Here is a 15,000-nt window from a genome sequence, read left to right as displayed (position 1 = left end):
GTTTCTCCAAGCATCACAATCTCAGATAATCAATGAATTGGGTGAACATATTTTTCTTCCGCTATCAATCTCTCTCCTCACTACAACATCTTTTAGCATCACTTTAATTATCCTTAGGATCAATATTGAAAGAAATGATCTCTCACGCGCTATCTGAAAATCACCGATGAAAACTAAATATGTTTTGGATGTTACTTTTGCGGATTTATTTGTTTGTGAAGATATGGGCTATTAATTGGGTGCTTACCTCTACTTGAATTTGATTCTCTAAGTTAGCATAAATAAGTTTTTCACAATTTAGTTCACTTTATTTCTCAAAGTTTAAAAATCATAAGTTAAAATATATGCACACGAGGATAATATATATATATATATATATATATATATATATATATATATATATATATATATATATATATATGTGCATATATATATACAGTATACATACATATATATATATATATATATATATATATATATATATATATATATATATATATATATATATATATATGGTAAGGTTAGATCAACAGACCATGGGATCAGAGGAACTTTTTTGTTCTAAAAAAAATCCTATATATCCCGTCGTTCATTTTACCCACATGTTCATACCATCTTCAGATAACCTGATCCAGCCTTTCATCTATGCTGTCTCTTTTAGGAGTTTCACACATCTGATTTTTAGCAGATTTGTTTTTGTTGATGGTCTTTATATAACGCAAATAAAGTATGTTAGATTTAGTGTTTGAATAACAGTTGTGTAGGAGTTCGCTAAAACGTACAGACATACTCACACACATTCATATGTAGGCTACTTTTGGTTTGTATGTATGTATATATATATATATATATATATATATATATATATATATATATATATATATATATATATATATATATACACGTATATATATTGTATATATATTTATATATATAAATATAAATATATATATACAAGATATATATGTGTGTGTATATATATGTATATATAGATGATGTATGTATTATAAATATGTATGTGTGAATATGTACAGTATATATATACTATATATATATATATATATATATATATATATATATATATATATATATATATATATATATATATATATATATATATATATATATATATATATATATATATATATATATATATATATATTTATATATATATATATGTATGTATTTATGTATGTATGTATATATACGTATGTATGTATGTATGTGTCTATGTGTTTGTGTGCATATATATCCAATAAACTCGTAAAAATATATGATGCTCAAAGTATGGTAAGTGCTATGTCTGGCATTGCTTTCTTTAAACGCAAAAGGCATAGATTCAGATCTTGGTCAGGGTAGAAGCACAAATCTTATTTAATTACCTTTTAGTGTTCAATTCCTCTCAGGTGTTTTTTTACTCCCCAAAGTATAATAATCTCGATATTAAGCTGGGAAAAAAAGTAATTACGTGTAAATTATCAGGTAAAATTTTCGTAAATCGCCATGAGTTCTAAAATTTCATCTATTATGTTGGGTGATGGGTTAATTTCGATTGTTATTAGTTCTAGTGGAGGGAGAATGGTAGAGACGAACATAATCACAAATCTATTGATGACGGAATGAACAAACCCATCTCTTCTCAATATCAAACACAAAAGGCTTACAAATCTGCTGTGTCTAATATTAAAAACAAATCTCATCCGATCAAAAAAGATTTAAAGTTTTAAGCTGACTTACAGTTTTGAAATGACTCGGATTACCGATCAGGTTCAATTTCCCTTATGTCTTTTACTATCAATTTTTCCAGTGTATGTTTGGATATATCTGTGTCTGCTTAAGGAGACATTGAAATGAACAGAAAAGGTGAAGCTGCACTCATTTACGTCCATAAATATTTTACGTAAAACTTTTTTACGTGTTTAACTCCTGGCTAGATAGTGTGTGACATATAAGAATGAAACTTGATATACTGCATATGTATGTATATGTATATATATATATATATATATATATATATATATATATATATATATATATATATATATATATATATATATATATATATATATATATATATATATACGTGGCCTACTTTATACGTTAGAAAGTAGGCTTATATTATGGATACCCTGCTACGGTATGATAAAATAATGATTTTTTTTATTCAAATCATTCCGTTAGCCTTTAAAGACAAGTGCATTAATAGTTTAAAAACAATATTTGAAGTTTCTATAGCGATCATGTTCCCAAGAATTAAAGAAAAGTTATAGAATAATTTATTTTGTTTCTCTAAGAATGTATGTAATATATTATTAATTAATAGACATTCTTTTTCTCGATAACTATGGTTTTAGATAACTGCATTTCTGCGCTCTTCCTTTTCACTGCCATTAGTTTCAAATTTATTTTCAGTTAATTCCAGCTGACGGGGGTTTTCGCCTGCACCGTAAGAAATGAAAAATGAGGCAGATGCGAAAGAAAAATGGTATCATTTGTTTTGTTGGTCGTCATAAATATTAAGCGCCACAGCGTGAATTTAGCCTAGAGAAGGGATTCTGTCGTAGTTATAAGTGCTATGGAATAGATTATGAAATAATTATGAAATTGAACTTCGCACTGCATAAAATACTGCTTTTAAATGATTTTATGGAATTTTGTATTTTAATAGATACTACTATCACATGCTTTATGATGCGATTCGGTACGATTCCTTCCATGTCGTACGTGCTTTCCTATTTGGCTTTTATTTTTATTGTTCTTTCTTTAGATATACGACATTGTTTATACTTCTGGGAATACTCTCTATTACTCGCTGCTCATTCTTGAGTTTAAACTCGGACTTTTTAAAACACAAGGTTTATTCGAAGCATTGGTATATATATATATATATATATATATATATATATATATATATATATATGTGTGTGTGTGTGTGTGTGTTTGTGTGTGTGTGTATGTGTGTGATTGCGTTTGTGTTTGTGTGTGCTTATAATTTGTAAAGTTCCGCAAAGGAACGTTAGTTCAACAACTCCTTCATGCATTCTTTCATTCCCAGCTTTGCATTCTTTGACACAGTGCTTTTTCCTATAATCTTTGGCATATACTGGAAACTACTTGTCTTCACCCATACTCTAATATATTTCCTCTTTTATCCAACCAATACCTTTCGAAATATTATATTGAGAAAAAAAAACAAAAAAGAGTAAATGGTAAACCAGAAAAAAAAGATTTGAAATATTATTTACTATAAATAGAAAGTAGATGAAACGAGAGCAGGAATAGCATCTGCTATGGATGAGGTGGGGTCTGTGATGTTAAAAGAAGGGGGTGAGACTGTACTGGAATGGTTGGTGAGATTGTTTATTACCGGTATATGTTTTATGTTGTCAATAGTGCCAGTGAACTGGATGTCTGACTGTATTGTTCCGCTATACTAAGTGTTGTAATTCTGTGGATTTTAGTTTGCTGAGTGTAGTTGGAAAAGTTTATAGTAGAGTGTTAATTAATAGGATTAAGGACAAAATGGAGGATGCTATCTTTGAAGTGCAGGGAGGCATTAGACGAGGTAGGGGTTGTATGGATCAGAGTTTTATATCTAGGCAGATGTGCAAAGGTAAGGTTTGCATTTATGGATCTGGAGAAACCTTATGGTAGAGTTAATAGGGATGGGATGTGGAATGTGATGAGGTTATATGGAGTTGGTGGAATGTTGTTGCAAGCAGTGAAGAGTTTATTCATAGGCAGTAAAGCATGAGTTAGGATAGGGACTGAAGTGAGTGAATTGTTTCCTGTGAGAGTTGGGCTAAGACTGGTATGTGTGTTGTCAATAGGGTTGTTCAATTTGTTTGTGGAGGAAACTGTAAGAGAGGTGAGTGCTCGTGTTCTTGGTTGAAACTGACAGATGAGAGTGATCACGAGTGGGAGGTGAATTAGTTGTTATTTGCAGATAATACTGTATTGGTTTGGAAGGGTGTGGGAGAAAAGGAAGTTGTAAGTTAATGTGGGTAAGAGTACGGTTATGAGATGCACAAGAAGATTGAATGTCATGCTGAATGGAGAGTTACGTAAGGAAGTAGATCAGTTTAAGTACTTGGGTTCTATTGTGGATGAAAATGGTAGAGTGGAAGCAGATGTACGTCAGAGAGTGAGTGAAAGATGTAATGTGTTGGTGGCAGTGAAGGGAGTAGTAAAGAATAGAGTGTTAGGGATGAATGTAAAGAGAGTTCTGTATGAGAAAGTGATTCTACTAACTGTGATGTATGTATCAGAGTTGTGGGGAATGAAAGTGATGGAGCGACAGAAATTGACTGTGTTCGGGATGAAGTGTCTGAGTAGTATGGCTGGTGTATCTTGATTGGATAGGGTTAGGAACGAAGTAGTAAGAGTGAGAATCGGTGTGAGAAATGAATTAGCTACTAGAGAGGATATGGATGTGTTGAGGTAGTTTGGCCATGTAGAGAGGTTGGAAAATTATCATCTGCTGAAGAAGGTGATGACTGTAAGAGTTGATGGAAGAAGTGCAGGAGGGAGGCTAAGGTTTTGGTGGATGGAAGGAGTGAAGGAAGCTCTTGGTGATAGGAGGATAGATGTGATAAAGGCAAAAGAGCCTGCTGGGAATAGACATGAAGGGCGACCAATTGTGACCAGTTTGGATAGGCTGAGCTGCTATCTCATATCACCTTTAGGATTACTGAGGCAGCGGCAGTACGGTAGTTAGCACATGAACCTTCATTAGTGGTGGAAGACAGGTGCGGGAGGTCTGTGGCACCATAACAGTATCAGCCAAACTCGGCTGAGTTCCTCGTCAAGCAAAGTAAAATGAAGCGAAAAAATACCATTTCGTATCTTTTATTTATGTTGGTTACTTCCCAAATTTGGGGGAAGTGCTATGGTAGATAAATAGATAGATAGATAGAATTACTGGTTTGAAGTGACAATGGGTCCAAGACAATACTGAGTGTTGTATCTGTGGCTGGTGAAGGGATGGGAGAAGTCAGAGAAAGATCAGTACAGATAGATGCAAGTTTTTCAGAAAAGAAGTTATGACATCAAATGATTCCTCTAGAGAAGCTGATGTTTGCTGGCTATATATTTCTGATTGAAGATAGTGAACGGAAACTGTAATCGCCTATGAAACTGATGCATGAAGAAAGATTCTCGCCTATGAAACTGATGCATGAAGAAAGATTCTCGCCTATGAAACTGATGCATGAAGAAAGATTCTTGGTTAAACTTCATCAGGAGTAGGATATAATGGGAAATGAGAAGTGATTGATGATATCGAGGGTTAGATAAGAAAATCAATAAATTCTTACAGGTATTTCTAAATATATACTTCAAATAACGACAGAAGAGGCAAATCACTGAAAAGCTGAAAACAGATTATCAGCCGTGTGTGGTCAGCATATTTGGGAGGAAACTTGAAGTCTATCTTGATGTCTCCATGGAGGCTAAAGTTGTGATTGTTTAAATGATTTATTGAATTGAGTGGAATAAAGAAAATGGAAGCTGTGGGGAGGAATCATGTGACTGTTTATGTTGTGTAAGAGTTGAAAATCCGAGAAATGTGGAAATACATAGGAGCATAGGGGGAATGTGGATGGAACAGTGAGTGTTTTGACATGCTTTACCATATGTAAAGAATGTTAAGGGATTCTTCAGCTTCATTACTCACGTTCACTTTTTTGTATATATCCCTCCCTCTGCAGTCTTTTTAAAGGAATCAGGGAAATGGGAAAGTACAGTAGTTGCATCTAAAACAAGTCAGCAAGGTGAGCTCAATATAGTACCACAAATGCTGAGGAATAGTCGCTTACGCTCGCATATACATGCGCAAAAGCACACTCCCACGCACATTTATTTTCTCAAAACTTTCCGATGCATATTGAACATAATCTTCTGACAAGGAACCTTTTGTGACATACTTTCTAAGGATTTTTTTTTTTTTTTTTTTTTTTTTTTTTTATACAAATTCTGCTCATAAACTTAGATTTCTTCAAAAGAAAATTCATGTAGAATTGAATTCCTACGCAACTGATCCAGATTTAATGGTAGAATTCCACAAAGGATTCACATAAAAGAAAATTGTAGCAAGAGGATCAAAAGATGATGCTAAGAATGAAATTGTATTCAAATCAGAAATATTAGGTGGAAGAAAAGGAAGATTGATTGAGGAAATAGTAGATATTTTGAAAGATACTGGAAAATAGGGGCCTCAAATTCCAAAGAGATCAATGTATAGAGGCTTTAATAGTTGGCGGGTAACTCTTGTATATGAATATATGTGGGTGTATATATATATATATATATATATATATATATATATATATATATATATATATATATATATATATCATCATCTTCATCATCATCATCAATACCATCATCATCAACCGTTACTAGTCCACTACAAAATAAAGGCCTCGGACATGTCCTTCCACTTGCGTCTGTTTATGGTGCCAGTTCTTCCTTCCTCTGCATTCTCATTATATGTCCTCTCCATTTCCATTTCTTTTTCTCACAAATTGTTAGAATATCCTTTCCTTTAATTTGGTCTCGTATCCAGGTTTCTCTTTCTCTGTCTCTTAGTGTTATTCCCATCATCATTCTTTCCATAACTCTTTTGAGTTGTAACTACCTTATGTATGGTTTAAGGCTTTCGCAAGGCTCTAAGTTTCTTATGCATAAGTTACTGGTAGGACCATCTCTTATATACCATACTTTTCTTTTGATAGGAAGTGGCATTTTACTATTCGTAATTTCATTTTATTTACCAAGTGCTCTCACTCCCATGCTTATCCTTCCTTTAATTTGGGTCTCGTGTTATGGGGAAACACTTACTGTCTGTTCTAAATACGTATATCCATAACAATCTCTAGAGGCTCGTTTATAACTCCTATTTGTTGTCTCTGAATTTTCATTGAGCATTATATTAGTTTTACTCATATCCATTTCCAATCCCTCATTTCTGCTTTTTCTATTCATATCTTCTATCATCTTTTGTAACTCACCCCATGATTCACTAAACTCAACTATGTCATCTGCAAATCTTAAGTTGTTAAGGTATTCCTCATTAGTATTGATTCCTACATTTTTCCCAATCTAAATTTTTAAAAACTTGTAGACATGATTTGAATAATTCGGGAGAGATGGGGTCTCCCTGTGTAACTCCTTTCTAAATCGGATATTTTTCTCTACCTTTTATGTATTTTTAGGATTGCTGTAGGCTACTTCCTGTATAAATATCTTTAAGCGTTCTAAGACAAGTCTTCTATTCCTTGTTTTTGAAGGGTTTTCATTACTGCATATATATATATATATATATATATATATATATATATATATATATATATATATATATATATATATATATATAACACACACACACACACACATATATATATATATATATATATATATATATATATATATATATATATATATATATATATACAGTATATATAGTATATATATATATATATATATATATATATATATATATATATATATATATTAGTAGAGAGAAAGAGACACCATAAAATCGTTGAAAGAGGTTATTTGTTTACGAAAGAAAAAAGCTACTGAATAATTTTCTGAAATGATTGAAAAGCTGCTCGTGGTCATTAATTAAAGATAAGGATCAATATGGAACAATTGAAAGGAGGCTTGAAATCTTGCTGAAAGTCGTTTTATCCTTAGCAAAAGTAAATATATGACACCTAACCTAATTGCATTGTAAAGACGTTCAAAGTAGTAGTAGTTGATAAGTAGGCAGTCATGGGAGCGAACTTATAGCAACAGTTTGAACAGTAAAAAACTATAACAAACTAGAGTTAGACCTCTCTCTAATCTCACTTTCTATATTTATTAATCAAGTAAGCAGATATCGAGAATGTTAACCAATATTTACTTTCAGGTTGTGAGAGAGAGAGAGAGAGAGAGAGAGAGAGAGAGAGAGAGAGAGAGAGAGAGAGAGACCCACCTAATATACAGGGGATTGGATTTGCGGCCCTATATTCTCTGGGGTTTTAGATTTTTACAGATATGGTGCAGAGGAGGATAAAAGTATGAGAACCCATTTCTTCAAGTAAAGAATGCTGAAAGCTTTTGAACTTAGCGGAACAGTGCATCCAGGAATGGAAAGGAAGTTGTATAGCTAGGAAGGCGAAGCATTAGTATTGTCAGGAAGACTGGAAGGCATGGTGAAAGAAGAGAAACATGGCAGGTCGAGGATTGTTTGAGTAAAACTGACTGTGTAAGAAGTAATATTTGGGTTCACAGATTGAAAGGAATGAGAGGGAAGGATAACTTTCGATAAATTTATCTAAATCTATGCTTAGCGACTTTTGAAGAATATGAATGGGCGATAGTGCTAAGATATTTGAATGCATAAATAGATGAAAGAAAGGACAGCGTAAATGAGAATGGGTATTTTCTTGTGGAAATGTTTGAGTTGAGGCTTGATTTCTTAAATATAAAGTTTCCAAATGTGAATACAAATTAGTATATTTGAAAAAAGAATGAGAAATTTTGAAGGGAAGTTTTGCTAGATTATGCATGTGTAGGAAAGGGAATTTGATGTTGATAATGAAATGTTTCCTATGATGTTCATAAGTCAGTAATGCCGGTAAAAGAGAAAATTTGTGAGGAAAATAATTTGCCTTCATTATGCGGTGATAGTGAGTAGATAGAAAAACAAGTTGAGGAATGTAACGATGAGAGATGAATTTCTGGAGATAATTCAGATGATTATCTTGTTGAAGCAAAAGTTAAGGAAAACGTTAGTTGAACAGATGGGGGAAAGTTTTTTTTCTTTTTTCTTTGAAAGTAAGTAAAAAAATTGATTTGGATAATAAGAAAGTGTGGAGAACAAAAAAGAAGAAAATGGATGGTCTGCGGCCTTCGGTTAAAGAAACAAAGTGGGAAGGGCCATTTGGTAGGTTTTAAATATCTATTGGGGTTATGATCGCAGGAAGTACTTTTTCTGGGTAGGGGAGGAAGAAGAAATTAAAATATTACGTGGTGGGATTAGAATACCAAAAGCCTAGTGAAGGAAAAAAAATGTTGTTTTGTATGTATGTTTTATGAAATAGTAGAGGAGGTGTAAGCATACAAGAAAATGAAAGGAATATTCAAGAATTGATTGAGACTAGAACTGGAAAAGATAGCCAGTAAAAAAAATACAAAGGGGATGAGCAGTATTACGGGGAAATAGATAAATGTAGAAATTTTATTGAACAAATGGAATTTAAAAGGAAAAATGGTGTCAGATGAGGATTTTTGGGATTAACTGAATTTGGAAGGTAGGAATAACGTAGAATTGTTTGATGCAAGACTTTTTTGGGTTAGTGAGAGGCAGAAAATGTTTGTGGACGGAAATGTTGAGGAAGGAAGAAAGGAAGTGAATATCTTGAAGGTACTGAAAACAGTAGGATTTGTGATGGAATTACAAGCCAGATGTTTAAGTTTGGTGGTGATCGTGTGACTGAGTGGCAGATCAGATGGTGTAAGCCTGTAAGGCATGTGGCTAAGGATAAAGTTTCAAAGGAATATGTAGAAGAAATAATTGTTCCATTGTATAAATATAAAGTTTTTTACAACGGCTTTAAATTTTTTAACGACTGTAAGAATCATCTGAATATAACTTTACTTAGTGCACCAGGAGAGGTTTATAATAGGACGTCCATTTAGAAAGTAAGGTTGTTGAAGAAAGAGACTATAAGAGGAAGAGTCTTCTAGGTTTAGACAAGGAAGAACATGCATGGAACAAATGTTTATTATGAAACAGGTATGTGACGAGCCAATAGTAGGTTGTGACTCAAAGGCGAGATGAAAGCAACTGAGTACTTATAACAGAACATCGTGTATATATACACACTAGGTCCCGGAAAGAAGGTCACAAAATACAACATGCTAACCGGAAACCGGTTCTGTTAACAGTTAACAATGAGAAATAGGCAGACAGGTTGATGCAAGTTGATGTCAGTGCGAGGGGAGAGGGAAGATACAAAGGATAATAAATACAAATATGAGAAATGTCGTTACTTTGCACGATCGTGTGACACACGGGTGGTACAGGTACGTGAGAAGTTGACAGTAAATCGGAAAGATTGTGTTTTTAATATATGCAGTGAAAAAAAAATATATATATTATAGAAAGGTTAGAGACTATATGGACGGTGAAGAGAAATTACGGGATAGAACTATATATGAAGGGTAGGTGATTGAGAGGGAATTACATTTTTTATGATAAAAAACAAAACATGTGTTGTAATATGTAAGCAGAAAGTGACAGGTTTGGTACAAAAGTGTGTCGTAGGGTGTGTTATGTCTCATCATTCGAATGGTATATGGAATAATTGGTGTTTGTAGGTGACACTATGCTTATTTTGGACTGTGGAAAAAAACTACAGAATCTAGTAAGAGAATCTGTATGAAAAAAAAAATGAGTAAAAGTAAGCAAGATTAATTTAAAGAGAACAAAAAGGAATGCCGAAGATGGAATATATAATGTTAGTATGAATGATAGAAAAGTGAAATTGGTGGATTTGTAATATTTAGAACGTGAGATGGCAAAATAAGAGATCATCACAGAATCGAAGAAGAAAGACAGTTAGCAGGATGTGTGAAAAAAATTAATAAAAGAATGTGTAAGGGAATTTTTTACCCACCTCTCCTTTGTGTAGGTAAAGGAGAAATGTTGAATGCAAACGAGAGAAAAAGGTTGAACCAGTTTGTATAAAATGTTTGTATGGTATATGTGAAGTAAGAAGAAATGATATATTGAGAAATGCACTTATGCACAAGTTATAAAAAATTGTTTAGGAGGAAAGATAGATCCGAGTATCGTAATGCTGTTTTATTATATGGAAAAAAATGGACGAAAATATGTTAGTGAAAAGAGTTTGTACTTGAGAAATGTAAATGGAAAGGAGAAGAGGAAAGCGTAGAAAGTATTGTGTAAATAGTGTGAAAGATTCGTTGGAAAGGAAGGGTCCTCATAACGAAGCAAGTCATTGCACGCAACAAAGGGTGAATGACGTTACCATGAGACGTTTGTGAATTTATTGTATATGTAGCGACTACTGTAGTAATTAGTTTTTAATAGGACAGGAGCATTATCCATAATGCATCAATTGAATGATAATTTTGGTAGTGACTTTAGTTGTTCTTTTCTGGAACAATCCCTTGCTAAAATAAAGGGTAAATAATGTGAAAGAATCTTTGGAAAGGAAGGGTCATATATATACAGTATATTATATATATAATATATATATATATATATATATATATATATATATATATATATATATATATATATATATATGTATATATATATATATATATATATATATATATATATATATATGTGTGTGTGTGTGTGTGTATATGTATGTATGTATGCATGTATGTATGTATGTGCGTGCATATATATATATATATATATATATATATATATATATATATATATATATATATATATATATATATTGTACATGTATATACTGTACACATATATATTCACTTTTTCTGTTCGTCTTCACGTGTGGTTTTGAATCAGATGATTGTTGATAGTACTTGGTTACCGAAATCATTTATATTGTGCTATAGAGAAGTGGAAGGGAAATTTAGATATTGCAAGCCCAGTAATACTTAAACTCGGTCGTGTGCAGATAGGTGTGCATGAATACACATATATCAGGCATCTCATGAACCTTGGTATTAAATGTTTTACTGAAGAATATTTTATGCTAATGTTTAATTCCTATGATACAATAACTTTTTATGTAATTATTCGCAGCCAATATATTGGTACGTTGTTGTAAAGCGTTGAATAATAAGTTATTAACAGGAAGAAGTTTCTGTTGGAAACGCCCCCACCTAGCATTCTGTTGGACGGGGGATCGAGTCACGCTCAGACTCGATAGTTTCTTGTAGTGTTTGCAACCTCGCGATCCTTGGTCCTAGCTTGGATGGAGAGGGAACTTGAGCGCTGATCATATGGATATATAGCCAGTCTCTTATAGTCTAGGGAATTGTCACTGTCCCTTGCCTCTGATATTCACGAGCGACCTTTAACCCAGTTTCTTTTCAGGTGTAATTTCGGCTATCCCCAAAAAAGGGTCATCCACACATAATTCCGGCGTCCGTATCAGGTTAACCTGAATCTTGTTCGGACTTTATGTGGAGGAAACGTGTTATTTCCAAGATCTAACTATTGTGACCCTTAGTGTTAGAGCTGCAGCGAATAATATCAAAGATTTTGAAAACCAAAGACAAAGAAATGACAGTGGGTGAGAAAATGGTTAATGTAAATATGAGCTTATCACACATATAGTAAATGAATCTCTCTCTCTCTCTCTCTCTCTCTCTCTCTCTCTCTCTCTCTCTCTCTCCTCTCTCTCTCTCTCTCTCTCAAAGCTATATAGCATTCTTGTTTTTCTCCTCATTCTCTCATAACTAGATGGGAAACTTTGAAGTTTCTTTTTCTATCCTCGTGGCGCTTTCAGTGGCGCGCCTGGCACGGCTAGGTATCGGATCCGAATCTCTGACCCCACGAGGGGAAACAGATGGGCACGTTCTCAAATATTAAAAATGCTAATTGTTAACCGAGCGTTCCAGATCTTCGCTAGGGCTAAGAAAGACATAAATGCTAACCGAGCGTTCCAGATCTTCGCTAGGGCTAAGAAAGACATAAAAAAGAATGAAATATCTGATTTTACCTATTGCTCGACTTAAAAGGGTAGAAACCATTTAAAAGATATTCTTAGAGAACTGTCGGATGCATGTTTCTTCGTTCTCGCATATCTATTTGGGATAATATTCTCTCTCTCTCTCTCTCTCTCTCTCTCTCTCTCTCTCTCTCTCTCTCTCTCTCTCTCTCTCTCTCTCTCTCTCTCTCTCACACACACACACACACACACACACACCCACACACACACACACACACACACACTGCACTGCACTGCACTGCACTGCACTGATTAATGCTAGGATGAGTGTTCCCTTTCTTGGATTTTTTTCTAACACATCGTATACAGTATTTCTTTCTTAGGCCACATCGTTTAAATAAATTCTGTCCGGCTTTTTTTATCCGCTGATGTGGCTGCCATTATTGCAGTGTCGCCTCATTGAAAGTTACTGTGGAATTGAAGTAAATCTTATAGATGTCCCCTTACAGTTTCAGTCCATCCGGCACCGGACGCCAGAAATCTGGTGGAGCCGATCCGAGCAGCTGCCAGGCGGCCTCATTTTGGCCGTACATAATGTAATCATTTCTACTTACGGTTCTGGTAGGTGGATACGACGGCCAGTTTGTGTATGAAATATTTTATTGAAGACTGTACAGCGCTATGGCTCTCACACCTTGATATGGGCCTTAGCTTTGTTATTCTTATTTCAATCGTGTATATTCAGTTAATAAATTTGCGTATTCTCTAATGTGCATTTTGTATACTGGAGCTCCCTAGTAAAGCTCATAGCCTATTGATTTCCATTGAATGTTTATTCATAATAGTAATGGTAATGCTGATAATTTTATCGCTGGTAAAAATTCATATTGATGATACCAACTGGATGCACAATGATAAATACCCGACTAGTTACGGATTGTATGCTCGTCAAAGACTTTTCTGCACTTTCCTCTGATCTTCAGTGGCGCTCGGAAGAATTGCTGTAGATGTGCTGTATACGTATCTTACATTAACTGGAATCCCTAAGCATATTTGAGCTTACCTTTTCATCTTTACAGCTTGAACTGGAAAACACAGCTTCGTATGAAGAAAAAATTGAAAAGAAAAGAAAGCTCAAATAGGAACATACACGCATCAACTTCTGGCTGCCTCAGGGTGTCGACGGATCCTTTTAAGAGAGTTATTCGGTTGTGATGCTTCGAGCAGCTAAGCAAAAGAGGCTCTGAATTTCGCCGCTAATGAGAACGAGTCTGTCCTCTTTGATCTGACTACTTGCTATCGCCCTCCGTGTAATTAAAAGTGACTAGGCTTCTAAAGGTTAGAATCAACGAGCATCCGAATGGATTTACAACCATGTCTGTTCAAAACAATCCCAGTTCCATAGGCCTTCATGTTGCATTAATACATTTTGGTTAGGATCATGGAAAGTGTGGGTTATGGTGTTATATATTCGTACTCCTATTTCTCTCCTTTTCCCTCGTCATTATCACAATGTCACCTCTGTATTGGATACTATTATATCCATATACCTTTCCAGTAACCCAACTACGTAGTTCCTTTCATTTTATATCAACAAACTCCATCTTATTTGAACATATCCATTCAACATCATCACTTCATTTCTGTAAGCGAAAGTTGTATTAGAGATTTTTTTCATAGATTAATTCCTACTTTTCTTAGAAATAATTTGATTGCCTCCAATTTATTTGCGTATCATGATGGAGATAAGTTGATTAAGATTCTTAGTTCAGAATCTGAGTTCGACAAGAAAATATATAACCCACTCGAAATCATTTTATATTCCGGTTGACGACTGAATATATAAACTTACGTCATCTAAGTGTAAAGGCTTAGGCTTGAGTCTGCTCAGGTAGATGAGCTCATCAAGCGTAATTAAATTCATTCCCAATGTAAACTGAATGTTATATTAAGGGGGTATGATGATGGCCTGATGTTACATTTTTTCGTAAGAATTACTATAAAATAATTAATATATGTATACACCACTCTCTCTCTCTCTCTCTCTCTCTCTCTCTCTCTCTCTCTCTCCTCTCTCTCTCTCTCTCTCTCTCTCTCTCTCTCTCTCTATATATATATATATATATATATATATATATATATATATATATATATATATATATATATATATATATATATACACACCAGAGCATAGTAGCTTAATGAGAATTCTATTATTATACAAGGATTTGATATTTACCTATAATTGAGGTTGTTTTCAAGTGCAGTAATTATTACAAGTTTTTTGTTTGCTATTGTAAATGGAATGACGTTTAACTAGTGAAATTGA

At 33.6% G+C, this 15,000-nt stretch overlaps 1 long non-coding RNA gene across 2 annotated transcripts in view; it reads left to right on the top strand.

Annotated features, from left to right (window-relative positions):
- LOC137642667 (uncharacterized) overlaps nt 1-15,000 on the top strand; it is a 662,677-nt gene that overhangs the window by 377,986 nt on the left and 269,691 nt on the right. Inside the window, exon 3 of one of the 2 annotated variants that reach the window (XR_011044838.1) lies at nt 13,181-13,383. The exons of the other annotated variant lie outside the window; for it this stretch is intronic. This is a non-coding gene — a long non-coding RNA (uncharacterized lncRNA). Of the gene's footprint in view, nt 1-13,180; nt 13,384-15,000 lie in introns of those variants that run through there. 2 annotated transcript variants of the gene reach the window in all.

Source organism: Palaemon carinicauda, chromosome 1 (assembly GCF_036898095.1).
Source record: "Palaemon carinicauda isolate YSFRI2023 chromosome 1, ASM3689809v2, whole genome shotgun sequence".
NCBI lineage: Eukaryota > Metazoa > Arthropoda > Malacostraca > Decapoda > Palaemonidae > Palaemon > Palaemon carinicauda.
Note: the sequence above shows the minus strand (reverse complement) of the source record. Positions and strands in the feature narration are given on the sequence as shown.